This window comes from Lactuca virosa, chromosome 1 (assembly GCF_052849685.1).
Source record: "Lactuca virosa cultivar CGN04683 chromosome 1, Lactuca_virosa_CGN04683_v6, whole genome shotgun sequence".
Taxonomy (NCBI): Eukaryota; Viridiplantae; Streptophyta; class Magnoliopsida; order Asterales; family Asteraceae; genus Lactuca; species Lactuca virosa.
Window position 1 is genome coordinate 36810619 of NC_136426.1, and position 23923 is coordinate 36834541.

Consider the following 23923-nt stretch of genomic DNA (forward strand, 5'->3'; position numbering starts at 1 on the left):
TTTCTAGTGCTCAAAACGTTCCAAAGATGGAGGCTTTATGGACATACATGTCAAATACATGTCCCTAGGTCAAAATGGCCAGAAAGAGAGAAATATGCCCTAAAACCCTTGCATGGTGTCCTTGCTCAACCAAAGGCCAGGTCTAGCCCACCTTGGGACCATTTTGCTCTGGAGATTCATAAAGTTGCAAACTTTATGAATCCCATGCATGCATTCAACATGAAGGGTAGGAAATGAAGAGTAAACTCAAGATCTAGCCATATTCTATGATAAAAATCGAGTCTTGAAGACTTACAGCAGTCCACAAGATGATTAAGCTTAATGATTGGTGCTTGGTTTGTTGGATCTTCTCAATATCTCCTTCTTCTTAAGCTTCAAAGGTCACTCTAGCTCACATAATGGAAGAGAATGGAGATTAGGGTTAGCACAGACGCTCTTAGATTTTGGAGGCTGATGGAAGGTCAGCCTCAAGGCTCATAAGGAGATTATATAGGGTACAAACCCTAAAATTAGGGTTTTATCATTACAACGCCTACTCGTCGAGTCGGCCTTCCAACTCGTCGAGTAGGGTGTAGATTTTGCGTTCTTGGAAGGCCCTCTACTCGACGAGTTGGACTCCCAAGTCGCCGAGTCCACACACCAAAACCCTAAATCTTAATTAAATTAAGTAATACCTGGAACAGGTGTTACAAGTCTCCCCCACTTGAACTAGACTTCGTCCTCCAAGTCTGTTAATCCAAACAATTTCGGGTACTGATCCCGCATCTCGTCCTCCGGCTCCCAGGTCCACTCGGAGCCCCTGCGGTGCTGTCATTGCACCTTTACCAACTTCACTTCCTTGTTCCGAAGAACCTTAGTCTTCCTATCTAAGATGGCAACAGGCCTCTCGGTGTAGTTCAAGCTCCCATCCACCTGGATGTTGTCCAGCGAAACGATCGCGGACTCATCAGTGACACACTTCCGAAGCTGTGACACATGAAAGGTGTTGTGAATCTGGCTAAGCTCATCCGGCAGGTCCAATCGATATGCTACCTTGCCCACCCGGGCCGAAATCCTGAATGGGCCGATATATCGGGGTCCTAGCTTGCCCCTCTTCCGAAACCTGATAACCCCCTTCAAGGGAGACACTTTCGGTAACACAAAAACCCCCACCTGGAACTCAAGATCTGATCTCCGCCGGTCAGCATAAGTTTTCTGAAGGCTCTGCGCGACCCGCAGCCAGTCGCGCACCTGCTGAATTAACCTGGTAGTCTTGAGCACTACCTCAGTGCTCCCTATGACCCGGTGCCCAACCTCGTCCCAAAAAATCGGGGTCCTGCACCTCCGACCATACAACATGTCGAATGGCAGTCGGTCGATATTGGCACGGTAACTGTTGCTGTATGAAAATTCTGCCAATGGGAGGTATGTCTCCCAACTCCCTCCAAAATCCAACACTCATGCTCTAAGCATGTCCTCCAGTGTATGGATCGTCCTCTCGCTCTGGACATCGGTCTAGGGGTGGTACGCCGTCCTAAAATGTAGTTGAGTGCCCAGTTCCTCATTGAACTTCTTCCAGAAGCTAGATGTAAACCGTACATCCCTGTCAGAGACTACCGACACTGGCGCCCCGTGTCTAGCCACCACCTCTCGCACATAAATATCTACCAACTTCTCCACGGATATACTCTCAGAAATCATAATGAAGTGGGCACTCTTCGTCAGTCTGTCTACGATCACCCATATTGCGTCCACTCCCTCGCCGTCCTCGGTAACTTCGTGATGAAGTCCATAGTAATCTCTTCCCATTTCCACATGGGATTGGGTAGCAGCTGTACCTTGCCATGAGGCCGCTGATGCTCGGCCTTGACCTTCCTGCAGGTCAAGCACCGCTCCATCCAGGGCCACCAATAACTCAGTCTCAAGTCTCTATACATTTTTGTCTCCCCTGGATGTATAGAGAACTTGGACTTGTGTGCCTCCTCTAAGATCCTCTATTTCACCCCTCCAGACACTGGTACCTACACTCGGCCACCCTATGTCAAAAGACCACGACTATCGTTAACAAACAAAGGATATTGTCCCCGAATCCGCTCTATCTTCCAATTCTCTCTCTTCACTCCCTCGACATGGGCCTCCTTGATCATGTATAACAATAGAGAGATCACCGTCATTCTCATACAAATGTTCCCAATCGGGGACCCTGCCATCTTGCGGCTCAACGCATCGACCACCACATTGGCCTTCCCTGGATGGTATAGGATCTCGCAATCATAATACTTTAGTACGTCCATCCACTTCCTCTGTCGCATGTTGAGGTTATGATGATCCATCAAATACTTCAAACTCTTGTGATTAGTGTAGATGGTGCACCGCACTCCATACAAGTAGTGTCTCCAGATCATGAGGGCGAACACCTCTGCCCCCCAATTCCAAGTCGTGAGTGGGGTAATTCGCATCATTAGGCTTCAACTGCCTCGAGGCGTAGCCGATCACGTGCCCCCTCTGCATCAGTACCGCGCCTAACCCTGAAATCGATGCGTCATAGTAAACCACCAAATCATCTAACCCCTCGGGTAGTACTAGGATCATAGCCTCACATAAGCTCCGTCTCAGGTTTCAAAAGCCAACTGTTGCTCCGCGCCCCACCGAAATGTCACAATGGGAGATGAAATTTCTCACAATGAGGGAAATAGATAAATAAATCCAAGAAAAGACATAAAAAATGGTTTCTTTTGATTAGGAAATAAGCATGAGATGGGGATGGATAGAAGATATTGCATCAGAGACATTTATATGAAATATTTGTGGTGAATATTTTGAGAGAGGTGATGAAAGAGGATGTAGTGGTGTACTCTTGGTGTGGAATAGCTGAATAGGTATTTTTGGGAGAAGAAAAGACAAAAAGTTATGGTTGTAATGTGGTCATGTGAGTATGAAAAAGAGAAAAAAATGGAACGAATTTTAAAAAAGAGGAAGTGGTAGGGATGCATAATAGTCACGGATGCAAAAGATGAGCAAAGAAAATAAAAATGAGAGAATGCACCTCCGACGACGACTAGAGAAGGTCGTCGGAAGTGGTGGTCAGTGACAAATGGTTGTTGTGGTCAGTAGCGTTTAACCTAAAGCTCTGAAATCATGTTATAATATAGATTGCTTTGATATTATTATTTGATGCTCAAATAAAGATTACATACGAATATATAGATAAACTCTATACCCTAAATGGCTTTAGGCCTAAACCCTAAAGCCCTCTAACATTTACAAACAAAGAAAATAGAACAACAATAATCAGTCTATCTACTATTATATATATATATATATATATATATATATATATATATATATACACCAACAAAATTACATCGTTTGCAACAATAGTAAGGAACTATACCAGCTTGTTATAAACTTTCTCATTTCTTGCCATCCATATTCACCATAAAAATCCATAAAAAATAGCTTGAGGATCTTGCGCTTTTTCAAGCAGTTACCACAACCTGAAACAAAGTTAAGAAACTCAACCACATTCACGAATTAACTTTGAGGAATCCTGCGCCATTTGAGGATCCAATACAATGTCGTTTGAAAAACATAAAACTAGCCGATGTGATGTGAACACCCCTTTTTAGCAAAGTCTATGCGACATGAATTCTTCCAAGAGATCTTCATATGAAGCATGCCACTTTTAGCGGGACTTTTTTTACTAGACTATTGGTTCACCACATGTCAGTATGATTTTTGCGTCCATTGCTCGTCGTATAATATCCACAGTGAACTCGCCATTCGGACTAAGGTTACATATGAATTTATCATGACCTTGCAAAAATTATAATTACTAGTAATTGAGTTCAATGCAATCAAATCCTACTAGGCTGATGGGGTGTTGGGTTGAGCACTCCAAGCCCATGAGAAAACCGAATTAGATTGCTTTTCAGGTCTGAGACATAATTTAGTCATCTAAAGAGAATACAACTTAGGGAATTGTTATTGCACTGTGTTTAGGCCCATCCATTTTTCTTTCCAAAGTAATATGTTATTACCAAAAATTACATGCCGGGAAAACATATCACCAGGGGATATTCCAAGGTTACAGGTCGACTAGGACCTTGTTGATGTTTTACCAAACTCTAGCTAGTGCTTTTTTCTTAAGATTTCCCCATGGTTTCTTGTAACGCCCACAGATTCAGGTAGACATTTACTATATAATAAGCGATAAAATGATATTTAATAGAAGACTAATTAGAATAAATATCTTTTACCAAAGTATGGTATATGTTACAAGGATGTGAGGTGGACAAGTACGATGGAGACACATGGAAAAAGGCAAGAGGGGCCAGCGATACACTCATATGCGACATGCCTCTTGTCTGTGTGCGGCACGCATGTGGCTACCGTATATATATCCTCTGTGTTTCATCCTTTTTCCTCACAAATTCATTACAATCTCTCTCAAAAACTCTCCCACCTTTGACTCCGATTTTCTCCCAACATTTAGAATATTTTAGTAGAATATATGGAGCTCTAGAAGCCTGAAGAAAAGAAGCTTTCGGGTCGAGATTTTGCCCGCCCAATTTCCCAGTTTTTTCTAAAATCCATGTAAGTTAAGCTGCACTTATTTTATTTCAAGTGTAAATTATATTTATGTTCATAGTCGTTATATTAACCTATGAATAATATTTATCAGTGATCTCAAGTCATTATAATGATTGATCTACTTAAAGGAATGATGTCTAGGCTAGATTTAGTGAGGTGTTTAAAGTGAGATTTCCAAACAGTATACTCTATATTTCGAACGCACCCTACCTCCGATATGATCCTACCTGGTTGTTCCTTACTTGATAGATCTTGATGTAGATATTGGGATTAATGAGGAATCTAGACTATCATTAGTCACCAAGAACAATACACTAATACTCAATATTAATCATACTTAGGTCGCATAAAAGGAAAAGCTAAAGGTGTTAGGAAAAGCTCTGCTCAAATCACCATTCATCCACTTGTAATAAGTGAGTGCATAGTCTCTTTCATGAAAATGATTTTAATACAAGTATTAAATAAAGTATTAAATATATGTCAAAAAGTTCATATGTGAACTATATGCTTTTTGTTTGGATTATGTGTTAGAAATGTATTTGATTATATATGATATGCGAACCAGTTATGGTTCTATATGTGTTCAGATATATATATATATATATATATATATATATATATATATATATATATATATATATATATATTATTACGTGATATTAATAATAGAAGTATTAGTAGAGATAGATAAAAGTATATTAATACCTAAAATACTCGGTGTCAAATAAAGACACTAATGTAGGATAATGTTGCCTAAGCGGAGTTGGTATTAGGATTTGAGCGTTATAGTCTTACCAAGAGATAATATATGACTTGTAAAGGAGGTTTAGGTTTAATGAAGTTGGAGATTTGGTAACATCTTCTTGAGAGTACGTGTGAGATATGTACGGAGGATAGAACTCTGACATTGGTGATCGGGAAGGTATTCAGTATTCCCTCTTTCTCTCCAAATAAGTTTAGTAAGTCATCTAGTGGAGTATAGATGACCACCCTTGGCGAGAGTATGTCTTGTGGTGTTAATGAATCACTGATCCGAGAGTATTTATTAACTATAGCCATTCATCATTGATACGAGAGTATAAATTGTGTATAGTCATTCATCAATGATCAGAGAGTATGGATTAGGTATATTCATTCATCACTGAACCGAGAGTATGGATTAGGTATAATCATGCAACACTGGTCCAAGAGTATGGATTAGGCACAATCATTCATCACTGATCCGAGAGTATGGATTAGGTACAATCACTTATCATTGATTTTGAAAGCATGGATTAGGTATAATAAATTGAGTGTTCAATTATTTCCCATGTTGTCTCTATTGATTCTCGTCTACTGCTTAGGAATCCCCGAACCAGCCTAGTCAAATTATTGTTCACATTAATCCTTCTGGTTAAATTTCATAAGTTCGTTGTATATGATCAATATGTAAGGATCGACGGGATAGGGTAGATTGCTTATATGAGATATATCTGAGTTAATGATAAAAGTTGATCTTGCAGGTATTAATATATATATATATATATATATATATATATATATATATATATATATATATATATATATATATATATATATATCATTAAAACATTATGGGATTGAAAACTCTATGTACTCACCAGGTTTCCCAACCTAACCCACTTAGTTTCTTTGTATCACATGTATCAATACAAAGGTACATGGATAGTGATCTGATAAGATATTCGAGGAGATAAAGGCCATTAGTAGAATAAGATATTATAAGGTCTATACTGATTAAGTTTATGCTTATGTTTCTTGTATCAGTTATTGATGGGTTTTATAGGTAACAAAAAACATATTTTTGGTGGAAAACCTAAAACCCTAAGTTCACATACACGCTAAGGATCTATGTTCTCACTATGATATGCAAACAACAATTTGAATTTAATAACCCTAGAGTGTATTGATATTTTCGATTTAGGAGAAAGGATAATAGAAAACATACATTTTAGTTTACTTTTATAAATAAACTAGTAATCCTTCTTTGTAGAACTTCAAAAAGCCAACACCAGAAATTTTGTGCCTCTGATGGCTCACACCTAAACCCTAACAGTTGGAGGCTATTGAAGAAAGAGGAGTAGAAGATATGATTTTCGGCTCTAAGGATCTCTTGGAATAGTGAAATCCAAAAATCCCATGCCTTGGGGTATTCATAGGGCTTAAGGAGGTGTATAAATGGCAGGTTTCCTTTTGGATAACTCTAACCATTTTCTTTCCCCCCAAGCAATCATAAGCTTCCTAGAGCCCCTAGAAAAGCTCCCTTGACCCTTATAGAAATGTGCCCTCTCCTACGGAGATTCTAGAATCAATCAATGTTCAACTTCTGGACATTGACACTTTTAGTCCTTTTACTTTTAATTAATTCAGTTAATCCCAAAATTAATTCCAATTAATTTATGATTAATTATTAATTAAATAATACAATTTCTAATTAATATATTTTTCTTAAAACATATTAATAAATTATTTATTTTGACTTCTAATTAACTTATTAATCATATAATAAATTAACAAATCGTCATTTCTCTCCAGAAAAGCATTCCAATCAATTACTAGGTTTGAGGGCAGCCGAAAAGGACTTTGCTAATAAGTATAATTTATAATAATTTAGTTAATGGCTTAGACACAACATTCTCCAACTTGGATAAGTCTATAATTAAATTACAACCCCCAAATAAAACAGCAAATTGTGCTTTCCAAAGCAACTGTCGAACTTGATCTAATCAGACATTGGTCCTATGATAAGTGATCAAATATTCCTTCGTTCTACGAGATATCATATAGACATGAGATATGGATTATAATCAATCTCATTGTCCAAAATATTGTTTCCGGATTTCTGATTTGTGATGACGACATAAGACTTCTAATTGAACACATCAATTTAGTCATGGCTAGGCCCACCACTATAAGTCAACACCAAATCACTGAGGGGCTCAAAGATATCGCTTTTCCCGTTAGGGCAAAAGGAATGGATAAACTTTGACTTATATGCTTGTATCCTTTACTCACCAAATTATACATGACACTACGTTTTATAACATCAAGTTATTGATACGTTTTCGCAACACCAATGCACAACCGATTTGTAAATTATAGCTCATATATCTATATTTTAAGAATATAAGATATTATCGTCTCAAAATTACTCGTGATGTAATCCATGAAGTAGTTCTGTGAGCATTGGTTTATCCAATACTTAAATCTTTATTTCTAAGTACTCAAGAATCTTGTAGCAATATAATTGCTATGTCTAACTCCCTTAGACAATCTACAATCCAATTCATGACAGACTTAATTCACCACTTACTTCCCAAAGTATGAGTGACTGTGGAATTTGAATAATTAAGTTATCCGGGAAGGAAAACATGCAAAACAAAACACAAGAATAAACAATTGAAAAAGGTAGTAAAGAAGCTCATAAATAATCTATATTATTTAGTCACCAAAAATCAATTACATTTATTTTGTTATAAGTTTCAAACTACTCGTCTACCTACTAAAAATAATATCATTTCACAAGCCAATGCTTCTAGCATGCTGATTATGCTTGACCCTACTCAGAGCGTTCGTCAAAGGATCTGCATGATTCTCTTCTGATGATACCCTCTTCACAATAAGGTGACATTCTTATACTCAATGTATGATGTAATGGTATTTTCTGTCGATATGTCTTGACTTGCCATGGTCTCTCGATTCTTTAGTCAAAGCAACTGCACCTTCATTATCGCATAAAAGTTCCATTGGCTCCTAAATGGGTGGACTTAGTCCAAGATCTCCGATAAAGTTTTTCAACCAAGCCGCTTCACTTTCCGCTATGTACTCTGATTCACAAGTAGAATCAACCACCGTATCTTGCTTGGAACTTTTCCAAGTAACTGATCCATCATTTAATGTGAACACGCAGCCAGATTGGGAACGAAAGTTGTCTCTATCTATTTGAAAGCTAGTGTCACTATACCCAGTCACTCTCAATGTATCACTGCCTCCAAATACTATAATCATATCCTTTGTCGCTTACATGTACTTGAGAATGTTCTTTACTGCTATCGAATGAGCTCTTCCACGATTTTCCTGATAGCGAATGACCATGCTTAAACAAAGGACACATCAGGGCAAGTACATGTCATAACGTACATGATCGATCCTACAACCGAAGCATAGGGGACTCGACTTATATAACCTATCTCTTCATCTGTACTGGGGCTTTGAGTCTTACTTAATTTGGCATTGCTCTGAATAGGTAGCTCTTCTTTCTTGGAATTTTCCATACTAAATCTTTTTAGTACCTTGTCCAAGTATGTACTTTGACTAAGTCCAATTAGTCTTTTCTTTCTATCTCTCAAAATTCTTATCTTGAGAATATAGACAGCTTCTCCTATATCCTTCATAGCGAAACATTTTCCAAGCCAAGATTTTACTTCTTGCAAGGTTGGAACGTCGTTTCCTATAAGTAGTATGTAATCAACATACAATACTAGAAAAGTTACTATACTTCCACTAGCCTTGACATACACATGGGTCTCATCCTCACTTCTAGAGAAACCAAACTCTTTAAATTTCTCATGGAGGAAAAGATTCCAGCTGCGAGATGCTTGTTTAAATATATAGATGGATTTCTCAAACTTACACACTCTATTGGGAAACTTTGCATTAACAAAATCCTCTGGCTAACTCATGTGAACATCTTCAACCAACTTCCCATTAAGGAAAGCAGTTTTTACATCCTCCCGCCAAATTTCATAATCACGAAAGGCAGCTATGGCGAGCATTATCCTAAAAGATTTTATCTTGGCCACTGGTGAGAAGGTCTCATCATAGTCAATCCCTGGGGTTTGATTAAAGCCCTTTGCAACCAGTCGTGTCTTGACTGTGTGTACATTTCCATCCATATCGGTCTTCTTCTTGAAGATTCATTGGCAACCAAATGTCTTTCGACCAGGTTCCTGATCAACCAAATTCCAAACTTGGTTGTCATACATGAACTTAATCTCGATGTCCATTGCCTCTTTTCACTTTGAAGCCTCAGGGCTTACCATCGCTTCCTTGTAGTTAGAAGGTCATCCAATTTTACCAGTATTTGATCGCTGATAAATGTATCACCATCTGACGTTATATGGAAACCATAGAACATTGGTGGTATGCTAACTCTACTGGAACGATGAAGAGGTAATGAATTGTCAAATGGCTCAACTGGAATTTCTTCCTCTGGTTGAGTGCTAGTGTCTTCTAAAGTTCCTTTATTGGTTGACTCTTGAATCTCTTTAAGGTCATTAGTGCTCCCACTTTCCTCTTTGCATATGAGCTCTCTAGCGAAAGATTCCTATTCGTGCTATAAAGACCACATTTTCACTAGGTCTGTAGAAAAAGTATCCAAAAGACTTTTGTGGGTAGCTATTAAAAATACACTTCTCACTTCCGGCTTCTAGGTTTTCATGAGTCTCCCATCTAACGAAATCTTCACAACCCCGTACTTTGATATGTGATAATGAGGGAACTTTCCCTATCTACATCTTGTGAGGTGTTTTGGCAACCTTCTTAGTAGGGACAAGATTGAGGATATGGGTGGTTCGTCTCTAAGGCGTACCCCCAAAAGGAGATGGGAAGAGTGGCCTAATGCATCATGGAACGAACCATTTCCAATAAGCTCCTAATGCGCCTCTCAGCCACACCATTAAGTTGTGGTGTCCTTAGAGGAGTTAAACGTGAAACTATTCCACATTCCTTGAGGTAGTCGTGGAACCGATACTAAGATACTCTCCTCCTATATCAGACCGGAGCATCTTTATCTTCTTGCTTAATTGATTCTTGACTTCATGTTTAAACTCTTTGAACTTTTCAAAGTTTTCTAATTTATTGCTTTCTGGAGCCATTCCAAGCTTAAGAGTGTGTGTTTTTCGGCTTTGAAGAAGAAGGAAGGGAACCAAGCTCATCTTGGAGGAGTGAAGCACTTTGGATCTGGGATTTGTGCATCATTTGCAACCTTTTTAAGGTATAATGCTTGAAACTTTAACCCTCCATCATATAGATCTAGAAATGGGTGTTTTAATGATGCTTTTTGGTCCCAAAATGTAAGATCTTGAGCATGGCATGTTCTTGACCATTAAGTTGTCCTTTCAGAACCTAGGAGGGGTCTTAAGTCATAAAAATGGAGTCCCAATTGTTAGTTTTGTCCCATGCATGTAATGGAGAGTCTTAAGGCATTAAGATGTTGGGTTTTTATGGGCTAAGCACTTATTGAGCATGCAAAGTCATAAAGTTGGAAACTTTATGACTCCTTATGACATTTTGACCTTGGATCTGCATTTGGACGTGTTAAGACGTTGTATTAAGCACTTAATAGAAGAAATAAATACTTTGGGGTTACACCAAGCGTACCTGGGTTACGCCCAACATACGCAATCAACGACCCCGTTTTGGTCAACGGAGGAGTACGCCCAACGTACCTCCAGAGTACACCCAGCATACGTGTAACATACACATTTTGAAATCGTGTTTTAAGTAAATAATATTATGAAATATTATATAATTATGAGTATTGAGTTCTAATGGATAGTTTTTACTAGAAAAGAAGCAAAAATATGTTTAGAATCAATCGGAAAATATTGGAAGTCTTATGAGATTCCAATTAAAAGACAAATATCGAAATTTAACGAAAATATAAAATTTGAAATAAGTAAAATTTTATTATTGAAAATTGTAGATAATTTCATTAGAAGCATTTAGGCGAAACCCTCATCGAAATCCGAGTTATAACGAAGAAGTTATGACCAATCGAAGATCCGCGACAAAACCGACACGGCGCCGAATGACGTAAAAAGTGAGTTTTTGATAAACTACTTTTTAGCCTTGGTGATCTAAATGAAAGTCGTAGTATTTGTTAAACCGAGAATTTTGATAAAAAGAATGCCAAAATCTGACTTCGTATGAGGAAGTTATGATTTTTCTAAGTTTCAGCTTAGCAGTAGACAGCTAAAAACTCGAATTTTAGATCGAGTGATTTTTAGCCGACACAACCTAAACGAGAATTGAAGGTCTCGTCAATAGTAGTACAACGGTAAAAAGACAGACGAAAACGGACATCAGATGAAGAAGTTATGAATTTTTAAAGGATTTTCGTGTCCCGGTCTGTTAAAAATAATAATATTAAAAATAAAATCAAAATTAGCCGACGAAGTCTAAACGAAAGTTGTAGAGCATGATTTTAGCTACGCGTTCATATAAAGAACGTCAAAAACGGAGGCCGTATGCAAAAGTTACGGATTTTAGAAGTTCGGGGCACAATTTCCGAGAAACCTCGCATGGATAAGGTCCGATCTCGGTGAGTCACCTGCTGTGTCCGACGCGTGTCGCCTGCTGATTTGACCGAAGATGTGGTCCAATGGCCTTCCGACGCGCCTCACATCTGACTCCCCCCCCCCCCCCGTGTCCGAGCCAAAGACCAGCTGATGACGCGTTCGACGCGTGCCAGGTCTGGAGTTCCGAAGCGTGTGTGCTGTCCGACTCCTCCCATCCGAAGCTCGCTCCAGCCGCTGCGTGTCCCTCCTTCCTTGCTCCGGATCTGAGCCTCGCATGTATATATAGGGGTTGCGAGACTTGTCGGGTAATGTTGGAATTTTTGCCACTTTTCACCCCTAATTTCATATTTTGGCTAATTCCACTTCCCCCGAAGCCCCGATATTATTTTTAACACCCGAAGTTCCCGAAGACCCCGAAAAATTTATCTTTTCGGTTTTGAAGCCCAACCCTCGCAGGGCCCGGTTTTCAAGAAAATTCCCGGTTTTCAACGAAGGAAGTTATATTTAGAGTCGAAGTGCTGCACAAATTACTATTTTAACCCCCGGTTATTTGACGGTGAGTTTAATATATAGGAACAATTGTATGTTATGTGTTATATGTGCTATGTGCTTTTCAGTGTTATTGTTCCGGGTTATTTTCCCGTGTTATTTTTATTTCTGCTATTTATGATAGCAAAGTTATACCTTTGACCATGTGATCAGTGAAAGGACTTAGATTCACAGTGGTACTGGTACGTAGCCTCTGGCCATGTAGAGCATGTCTCCGTAAGAGAATGACTTCTATTCTATGACATTGGCAGATGGTTAGACAGGGCTATAAGCCTGAAATCTACCGAATTGTTTAAATCAGAAAGAGAATGTCTTATGTGCCATTTGGGCCGAAGCTTTATTGGTGTATATCAAGTATAGAAATTGTCATGTCTCATTGATCGTATATCTTTGAATCAAATCATTGATTGATATGGAAAGTTTGTCTCATGATTCACATATGTCTTCGTTGTTCATTGTTCCTCTTTGCTTCTGCCATATAAAAGTATATATATATGGCATAACGTTATATTGTATCTATTATTGAACTCACTAAGCGACACCGCTTACCCCTCTCAGTGTTTAACAATTGCAGGAGATAAGTAACCAGTATGGTTATATACTGTCGGAAGATGTAGAATAGTTTTTACTATTACTTTTGTATTTCGGTTTATGTTTGTATAAAATTACAATATCCTGGGTAGTTATATAAAATATTAAAACGTAGTCGGTTTGTATCCAATCTTTTGTAATCACTTTATCAATGTAAAATATTGTTTTATAAATATGCATGTAGCATGTTTTGGAGTAACAATTGTCAATTATGAAAGTTTGGGTCTTTCAAAAATATGAAAGTTTAGAAAGGGGTTCTTTCAATACGCTTGCTGAGTTGACTCGGCTGAGTTGACTCAGTTGATTTATGGATTTTGACTAGTTTGACCTTGAAGTTGACCAAGTTTGACCTTAAGGGTATTTTGGGTATTTTGGGATTTTGATTGTGATTGGTCACTTGGATGGTTAGGTGTCGGTTGGAGCTGAGATTCAGAGTCGAGACCTCATCAGCTTTTGTCCAGTTTGTAAGGTGAGTGTTCCTCACTGTACTTACGGGTCGAAGGCACCAAGGCCGACCCATTGGTTTGATATCAAACTATTCGCTGATATGCTGAGTATGGAATAGATACGCATGATTATGCTAGTTGTCAATATGCTAGTCTGGTAGACCTATAGGACTACTTGTGATTCTGTTTCATGATTATATGTATGTGTTGTTATATGTTATATGTCAACATATTATGTTGGGTTGAGGTCGTACTGCTTCGTGCGGTAGCCAACAAATTCTCGAGCATTCCAGTTATGAGCTGAGGGTCGGGTAGGGCATACCACACTCATACTGAGGGCTCAGGAGCATTCCAGATACGAGCTGAGGACCGGGTGGTATGCGAGACTCGTACTGAGAGCTTAAGGGTAAATCGGTCAGATGACTGATTTGGCCAGGGAGCACGCCAGACATAAGCTGTGGGCCCCGAGGGCAAGCCAAACTTATATTGTGGGCTCTGGGGTAATCCGGTCTTTTAGCTGTGGACCCAGTACATGCTGTTATTGTATATGTTATTTGCTTATGTGTTGGTAGTTTGGGGAAAAATCACTATGCTTTGGCTTACGGTTTTTAGTTGTGGTTTCAGGTACATCGGATGATTGAGGGAAGGCGAAGGCGTGACCGTACACATCCTCTTGTTTATCACTTATGATTTCGAGAGATTCTGATGTTGGAAAAATGTTTTGAAAACTATGATTTGTAAACAATTTATGAATTTTGGTTGATTTTAAAAGTTTAAATTTCTTGAGATTTTTATTGTTACACTCTTACAAACATTCTGCCTATTTCGGAGTTGTTTTTCGTATTCCAGATTCGTAAATCACATTTCGGATTCATATTAAATATGTAACCTCCACTTCCTTACCCATCGTGTACTATTACTATGAGATTTTATGTTACTTGAATGAATGGTAATAATGGCTAAAGATAACAACACTACATTAAATATGGTATTTAGGACAAGTTTTACACTTTTCAAACTACAAAAAATCGTTCATTTACTAAAATGCACGTATATTAATTAATCAGTAGATGATTGTTGAATCTATGCTAGAAAACACATAAATTATTTGATATTTAGGCTACAAGAGTTTCAGAATCACCTCTGTCCGGAATGCTTTGTCTAGTACGTTCATGTTCATGTGTGGTCCTCATATACACAGCCGCGCTACAATTTTGTGCTCGACTTATTTTTCCTTACTCCGAAATAAGCACTCCAAAGTGAGTGGTTATTATGTAAACAAAAATGGTTATTTAATGTCTTCAAAGATTGATTAGATTACTTATTTTTTTTTTTTAATAAAAAATTTAGTCTAAATATTTTTATGATTAAAGTTTTGAAAATCTTAATTAATTATAATAATATTTGAAACAGACATGAAAATGTGATCGTATATGCAAAATATTTGTTTTTTGCACTAATAGTCACACTTGATTTGATCGTTGTCGTGCCTAGTAGATAACACCCAATCGCTGCTCGCAAGCTTCAAGAGTTATAATAGAGATATAATATCTTTCTCCATTATATATACTATTGTTTGCTAAAATGGTGGTGAACAGTAAACTTTTGCATTTCTCATTTGTGCCCTTTTTTTCCTTCCTTTCCTACTTTCGCCACATACGCTTTGTGTTTTAAAAGCTTATATTTTTTTATTCACACCGCCTTCAAAATTGGGTAAGCTTTATCTTTTCCACCGGCTTAAACATTTTCTAGACGTTCTCTTCTAATTTCCCTTTGTGATTCTCGCTTTCATTGAAGAAAAATCCCTTTGTCGTTCTCACTTTCATTGAAGAAAAAAAAATCGGTTCGTCTCTTTGTTGCGATTATCTGTTCTTCTCTTCTGCGGCCTTTGTTTTTTGTTTTTTAGGTTTGTCTGCTTAGGTTTCCACCCTACATAGAGGGAATAGATCGACACAGAGGGTTTTTCTATTCGACTATGGTTCAGTGTGAAACAGTGCCGACAGTCCGATGGGGAAGAAGCACGCGAGATCTGAATCACCGTCTTCCTAGCCATCGCCGGTCATCGCGTGTTCTATTCAGGTAATATATCAAGATGTTGATGGATTTTAGTTCCAAACATATACATGGACTGGCAAACGTCTCAATTTCTACAGTGGAGGTTCAATTGAGATCGATTGTAGTTCGAATTTCAGAAAAAAAAGACACACACACATCAAATTGAGCTATGGTAAGTCGATTCTCAGGAATTTTAAGATTGTTATGATATCGAATTCTGTTTTTCGGTTATTACATTGAATTTGGACAACTGGGTTTACGTTTTTATTATGTTTGCATTTTAGAGGCGTATTTCATCTGGGATTTCAAAGTGAATCGATTTGGGTGACTGTTGGGTGCCTTTACACATGATATTTGTATATCCGTTTTTTTTATTTTTCATTCTCTAGTTTAACTCCTCTGTTGCACGATTGCTTTTGCGCCATAATGGACTTTGATTCTTTCTTCCTTTCAGAATGGGTCGCAAAGGAGGCGGTGGCAGGGGTTTTGTGCTCATATGGAATTGGGTTTGTTTTCCTGTGTCGTGCTTCTTCGATATCTGCTTCAATTTTACCTTCTACTTTCATTGCTGCTTATTTTATGAATAGAGGAGGTAAGCATTCACTCTATTTTTGTGTTTCAGTTTGGAAAAAGTTCTGCTAATACCTGGGAAAGCAAATAAGCAGGAAATGACAATAATGCCCCTCTATTGAATATTAGTTAATCGTTCCTTCCTGGCAAAACTTTGATGGAATGTGGAAAGGTTAGAATTCAAATCCTTAGAATGATTTGATTTAAAGTGTTAGTTACTCTGGTCTCAACCAACACCTATCAAATCAAGTTTCTCAAACTTCAAATTGATCATATACGTTTACTGGTGTTTTTACCTTAATTTTTCAATTTGATTATGAAAATTGAATTCTTATTCCTTTCTATTCACTGTTGTTCATTTTTTTTCCTATTTAATCATGTTTCAGGTTGACAAACATGTAACCCAGAAGGCATAATCAATTCCTCTATGTTGCTGTCAGATTACGGGAACAAAAAAATTATGACTGCAACCGTCGATGGTTACGGTGCCTACCACCGGCAAGTGCAGCGGTGGCGTTCTTTAAACAGTACCAGATATCAAGGTGAGTTCTTCTATCCATACTTGAGCACTCAGTTTGAACTGAAAATGATAGATCTTTAAAGAGTTTCATTTGAATAAAGGTCAAAGTAGGAATACCCCAGGAAGAGGATTTAGCTATACAGGGCCACAATTAACATAAAAATTAATTTAATCTACAGTCTATTGAAACTGATATTATTTATACTATTTTTTTGTGAATTCTTTTATGGAAGACGTGATTACATGTGTTGAATTTCATTTCTATTCATTGTAGCACTTTCGCATATAGTAGCTCGAAAGGATCCATTCGTGTCATTGATTTGTGTAAATCCGCGTTATGTGATAAACATTCTAAACTGTAACCTTTTTATGAATTTTATGCCAACTTTAAGTTAAAATAAGCACTAAAATATTCTTTTTACAGATTCACATTTACTATGTTTTGCTATGAGATGGTATTTTCCAAATTTTGGGTTTTTAAGTAGAGAGCCTACAAAATCAACAAAGAGATTGGGCTTCTTAAGGAGCATATGAGCCGACTTGGTAAGGAACGAAAGAGGTAAGCTAAACTTTGTTAAGATAAGTGATTATTGTTTCTTTTCAATAGGTCATTTTGCAATATATGGTGTTTTATCCTTAGTTTTTCCAGATGATGCTTATAAAATGTTTGAAAAAATGATGAATATTTGGGGACATTGATGAAAAAAGCAAAATCTGGCAAATTTGATTATAGTTCGGTGTTAGACCTTAACGAGAAAGCTTTATTGCTGTTTTAGGGATCCATTATTGTCTACAAATGAGTTCATATTAAAGATTGAGTTGGGGTTGTTTGGATGTGTATTTTCAAAGCAATTGAAGCAAATAATCCTATAATCATTTCATCCCTAAAAAATATCATCAACTGCAGGACCATGTTGCTGCAAAAGTTAAAAATGTATCCACAAAAGCACAAACTGTATAACATCCAACTCAGCCGGTAAGTTCTCCAATATATGATTCTTTCTATTTTGCTTAATATGATAAGAAAGACTTAAACTTAATAGAGAAAGTCTAAGAATTCTGTCTTTTCCAATTATTATTTTCTAAAAATCAGTTATATATTTACTAATTTACCCCTTGAAAATTCAAGAATGTTATTTATTTATTTTGGCAGGGAATGGTGTTGGTAGTTGGTAGAAACAGGTAAGTATATTTCCATTTTACAGGGAATGGTGTTCGAAGTTTTTGTTTCCTATTACATTTTGTATACCTGTAGAAACAGATACATGCATTGCAATTTAATAACTTTTATGTTGCAAAATTTGTTACATGTAATGTTTTTTTTTTTTTGACTAAATTCATGATTTTTGATGGAATATGGATATTCAGCAGCATTTTGCACTTTTCATTCACTTTCCATCCATCAATGGAGACGTCCTCCAAGCCCTCATCAACCAGATTGAAGCAGGGAAACTGTCGCTCCAGTATATCAAAAGCGGTTTCGCCGATCACCAGCAAGCCAAAGAAGAATGGAATGGGTCATTACATTCCATTATAATGTTTGGTTGGATTTGCAGGTTTCCAATTTGATGCAGAAGATGAAGATACAATTATTTCTGGTTTTCTTGATGCCATAATTAGAATTCAAGGAGGTGAAACAAAATCTTTCCCACTTACATTTCCAGATTCATGGAAACAAGAAGATCTACGTGGCCTTCCTTGTCAATTTACTGTAAGCCCCCTCCTCTTACAAATTATGTTAATAATTTACACAAATATTAATTTTCTTGCAAATGTATCACTAGGTTGAATGTAAAGAACTCTTCTATAGAGAATTACTAGAGATGAATAACTACATTGCTAATAAGCTTCTTACTAGATGCACCACTATCGATAAGGTTATAAACTTTGTCTATTAATCATGTTTTGACTTTTTATACAATTTGATTCGTGCTTTTGACTAAATGTTGTTTATTTATGTTTTTTTGGTTAGGAAGTCATTGTTGGAGAGGTTTGTGGAACTTGAGCAAACAGCTAAAGATCAAGCAACAGATAATGCAATACCTGATCAGCTTCGAAAGGTATTTAGACAGGGGTAAAATCGTACCTTTTGACAAACCACAGGGACTAAAGTTGTAATTTACTTTTTTCTTTTTTCTTTTTTGTTTAATCAAAATAATTTATTGAAACTTGTGTCGAGATGATTCAAGTTGAAATCCCACAATCTTTGTTTGAAGAGCAAGGAAGACAGCTTTATGGAGCTAGACTATTACAAATACAGGTTTAGTAACAAATATATGTTACACATTTGATTAAATCTGAGACATTTTTATATAAAGTTTTTAATTAAATATTTAATTTTTTAGGCAAACATGAAACTAAATGAAGAACAGTTGGCAATGCGCATCAGTTTTATCCCCTGCTCAACACGAAGGGATAGGGTAAGGGGATAAATTCCAACTCTTAAACCCCTTTTGCTCTTTTCTTGTGTTTAACATATTTTCCTTCATAAGTAATAATATATTTGTTTGTTTATATTCCAAAAAATGTACAGATCAAGGTTTATCATCATGGGGCTGGAATTTGACTGGTCAACATTATACATATCATGCATTGTTCTTTTGTTAGTTGGTGAATATTGGGAAGGAAATGACACAAGTCAGCCTTCTTTTAACATGGACAGTAAGTTTAATTCTCCTTATTCAACTCACTGCTCTTTTGAGCATTTTCCCACATCGGTTTTTCGAATATTTATGTGTTCTGTTTTTACTTTTTACTTTACAGAACTCAATTGGAAGTGTTTCACAAAAAAATAAAATGACTCAGCGCCAACGGACGCGCATGATTCCCATCTAGTTTTCCATCAAATAATATATTGTGGATAACATCTGATTAAAGAAATGAAAAGACCACTTAACTCGTATAAAATAATTGAAATTATTTATTGACATGATGTAAAAGTTTTGTCATATCCGAATTTCTACAAATAATTATGTGCCTTTTTAAATAATCTAGACTGCACTTTGATGTCCTGTTTTCCATGTTTTTTTTTTGAGGTAATGATTGGGAGAAAATTGATGAAGTTTAAAATTTTTATGAATTAAGAAAAAAATAATTTATAATTTAATAATAAGACTATACTAAATTCTTTAATAATCTCTATTAACCACAATAACCAGAAATGGAATGAAAAGGTATCACATCTTCTAATTATTTGTGTTTGTCACTCATAATTACGGTATAATTGATCATCGTCGTGCTTAATAGATAACACGCAATCCTTGCTGTGACTTAGTAGATCTAAAATCTTTCTATTTTCCACCAAACAACAAATTGTAGGTAAATCTAATTAAAGAATTATAAATCCATAAAGTCATATAAAATTATTAAAATTATATATTCATACGATGTAAAAGTTTTGTCATGTCCCAATTTTTATGAATAATTATGTGTTTATTTAAATAATACAGATTAGACAATACATTTGTAACTTTTAAAACGAAATAGCTTCATCTTTGACCCGTTGTTGTTTGTATTCATGTCATCCATTTTGTTGGTAGAAAGGGAAAATACCGGCAATAGTCAAAAAATAGGGGGTAATTTCAAAATTTAGACATGAAAATGGAAATTTTCAGGTATAGACATGCATTCCGCGGAGCTACCTCCGCGGAGCTCCGCGGAATGTACTGTAGCTCCGCGGAATGGATCTTTAGAATTTTTTTTTTCATATCGTTTCTTCGGGGTTTATATTAATTCCACAACTAATTATTTTCAAGAAAAAGATTATGATAGTATGATAATCTTTGCTTGAAAATAATTAGTTGGGGAATTAATATAAACCTCGAAGAATCGATGTGAAAAAAAAAAAAAAAAAAACTGAAGATCCATTCATCGGAGCTACCTCCGCGGAATGAGTTCCTTCCTCGGAGGTAGCTCCGCGGAATGGATCTTGAGGTTTTTTTTTAATACACTCATTTATTTACGATTTTGCCATTCCGCGAAGCTACAGTAGATTCCGCAAAGCTACAGTAGATTCCGCGGAGCTACCTCCGCGGAATCCATGTCTATATCCGGAAATCCAATTTTTTGTGTCTATTTTTTGAAAATACCCGCCATTTTTTGACTATTGCCGGTATTTTCCCTTCTATTGATTATCAAACATCAAATCTATCAAATAAGTTGTTGATTTAGTTTTCGATCTCTTAAAAACTGATTTCGACATGATTAGGGTTTCACTTGTTGTGACTTAGATCTTCCTTTGATCTTTTATTAATGTGTTCAATCCAATCAACCGACATAATTGACAAAGAGAAGATGCTACCACAGTGTCGGGAAAATAGATTGATCAAGACTTTAATATATATATATATATATATATATATATATATATATATATATATATATATATATATATATATATATATATATATATATATATATATACACTGTATTAACCCATCGGTACATGGATAAAAAGGCGACAATGAGTTTGATTTAGAAATAATCTATATAGTAATTCGTCCCATATATATAGAGAATGAGAAGTCTGATCACTCTATAAGCTTTAAATTGTGACTTATCAATAACTTACACTATTATTTTAAGTATTTTAAGTTAATCTAAAGGATATTAGACCAATCTATACGCTTGGATTTAAAATGTTAGACACACCAAGCCTATAAAAGTACGACCAATGTATATATATATATATATATATATATATATATATATATATATATATATATATATATTATAATCATCAATGTACCTACCTATGTAAATGAAGAAATGTATCACTTTAGAGATCATGTGTTAGCTTGTACCATTAAAATCACAATAATGACAATATGATAAACATCGCAATTAACAGTTAAATATTAACCAAAAGATATATCCATACAAAAAGAGAATTGTTGTTTAAAATCAATCTTGCATATTTCTATAATTTCTAATTTGGAAGGTTGCACCTTTTTGGATTCACCAATTGTCACAAAATTAGCAAGATCGATCGCGTTTAAGCTTTCGTATCTTTCAAAATTAACAAGATCTGTTACTTTTAAACCTTCGTACTTACATCATTAATTTTTTTCCCCTTACGTATCAAATTACTATATTTACAAAAATTCATAGTTAGAATTTATTCCCAAAATCACAGCCAAGCGCCATAGAACTTGAACAAACTTGATGAGCACGACGATTTTATTTATTTATTTATTATTTTTTTGGAGTGGTAGGGGTTTAAAAACTATTCATTTTTTTTTTGGTTTCGGGTTCTTGGGTTCTTGGGTTTTTCAGATTTTCAGTTTCAATTCATGGGTTTTGGGTTCTAGTTCAAATCGTTGAAAATAAGTTAGGTAGCGATAAACAAAAACCACAAACACAACCATATAAGTTTCTATAACAAATAACGAGTTTGATGTCAACTTTAGAATTCACTAAAACCATAAGTGTGAAGCAGAAGTAAACCACAAAAATGAGAGCAGCAAAAATATATAGGATCTAATAAAATAAAAGAAAAACGTAATTTAAACTTTTCTATTACAATATAGCACAAAATTGAGTAATTGACCAACCAAACTATCATGTAACGAACTTTATGATTTTGTTATTACATAATTAATATAAAATAATAACTATTATAATAATTTTCTAAAAAGCAAAATTATCTAAATCACTAAAATGTTTAAGAAAAAAAATCAAATTTTCCAGTCAAAGTAATTTAAACAATGTGATTAAATAATCATTAAGACATTAAGAAAATCAAATTTTCATTTGAACTTATTTTGACTTATTGACTATACTGAGAAAACGAACAACGCAATCAAAAACAATAAAAATAATTTAAATAACATGATCAAATAGTTTAAAAGTCTATATGATACAAATTTTTTTTGGCTCAAAACTATTAATGAATCAATACAACGGAAGAAAAATACAATTTTAAAAATTTAATTCGTAAAAGGGAGCCAATTAGAAGTGTAAATACCAACAATCACAACCACAGGGTGATTTCACTCCATGTTAGAATTTGAGTGCAATATAGGCATTTGGATATTCTGAGAATTATGATTTTACTATCAAATCAAAGTATTTGAGTGGTACTCCCTAATCTTTGATTGGATAAGACTTAGAAGAGATTCAGAACAGAGAATGAGATGTATAAATTTCGTTATTACCAAAAAATTGACCAAAATTGGTTAAATACCTCATTTGTCTGAAAATTGTCAAAACTGTCATAAAACAGTTTGGCAACAGTCAAAAACTGTCATAAATACGAATTTTCTATAAGGATTAATACCAAGACAAAAAACGGGTCAAATATTCTAAATTTGGATTTATGATGCATTTTTAATACAGCTCGACCCCAGCCAGGGGCTTTGCCCCTTGGACCCTACCAGGGGCTGCCGCCCCTTGGACCCCGCTTCCAGAGGCGCTGCCCCCGGACCCCCATTCGTTCAAGGGCTTCACCCATAAACGATAGTCTACTTTTAATCTTGAATAAACTTAAACAAGTGTGCACTCCACACCTTCTTTACTTGTTTAATATTCATCAAGATTGATTTTGGTCAACAAGTCAACCCATTACACTTAAATACAATTAGTGAAACAAATCACCAACAAACCTCCCCATTTAAGTGTAATCTTGATTAACTTAAAACAAAATATAACAAAAACAAACAGATGCATAAATGAAATGTCGTGACGATTGAATTTCACATTAGTATATTATTAATTCCAAATATTAGGGTGTCACTAAGGATTGAACCCTTTCTATTCATAGTGAATACATGAAGATAATACACACAACAATTTACATTCTCATAATTTCTAACTTGACACTATATTCTACTAGCTTGTGTCTCATCCTTCAATAAGCATATCGAAGTCAAGTCCCAACTTCTTGAAGCAGCTAAATTTCATGCTTATATAGGTAGTTATTTTATTCTTGCACATGCAAATGCAATTTTTCAAAGAACTATTAAGAAATAAAATTTCAACCTCCTTAACTTGTAGTACTGAACACATACATTGGGATGATGATAAAATGTGTTCCAATCTTCAAATATCAAGCTTTCCGCATTGAATTCAACATCTAATATTACATTAGATGGGAATTGGGTATCTCAATATAAAAGATTTTAAGTGGACTTTAAACCCATCCCTGCAGCCGCCTTGTGCGTAAGATTTCTTGCTAACCCTTTGGTTAGATGATCGGCCAAATTCAATTGAGTTCTTACAAACTCCACAGATATCACACCAGTCATGATGAGCTCACGAATCATGTTATGTCTAACACTTAAACGTCTAGACTTTCCATTGTA

General features: G+C 35.7%; 1 long non-coding RNA gene and 1 pseudogene across 2 annotated transcripts; both read left to right on the plus strand.

Annotated features, from left to right (window-relative positions):
- Positions 1-15971: 15971 nt before the first annotated feature.
- Positions 15972-16632, plus strand: LOC145104369 (uncharacterized). The gene is made up of 3 exons (XR_013707070.1): positions 15972-16038; positions 16155-16274; positions 16489-16632. It is a non-coding gene; the product is annotated as an uncharacterized LOC145104369 (long non-coding RNA).
- Positions 16633-18521: 1889 nt separating this feature from the next.
- LOC145112942 (trigger factor-like protein TIG, Chloroplastic pseudogene) lies at positions 18522-19054 on the plus strand (annotated as a pseudogene). Its single transcript, XR_013710697.1, has 3 exons — positions 18522-18682; positions 18802-18882; positions 18968-19054. The product of XR_013710697.1 is annotated as a trigger factor-like protein TIG, Chloroplastic pseudogene (transcript).
- The last annotated feature ends 4869 nt before the right edge of the window (positions 19055-23923 follow it).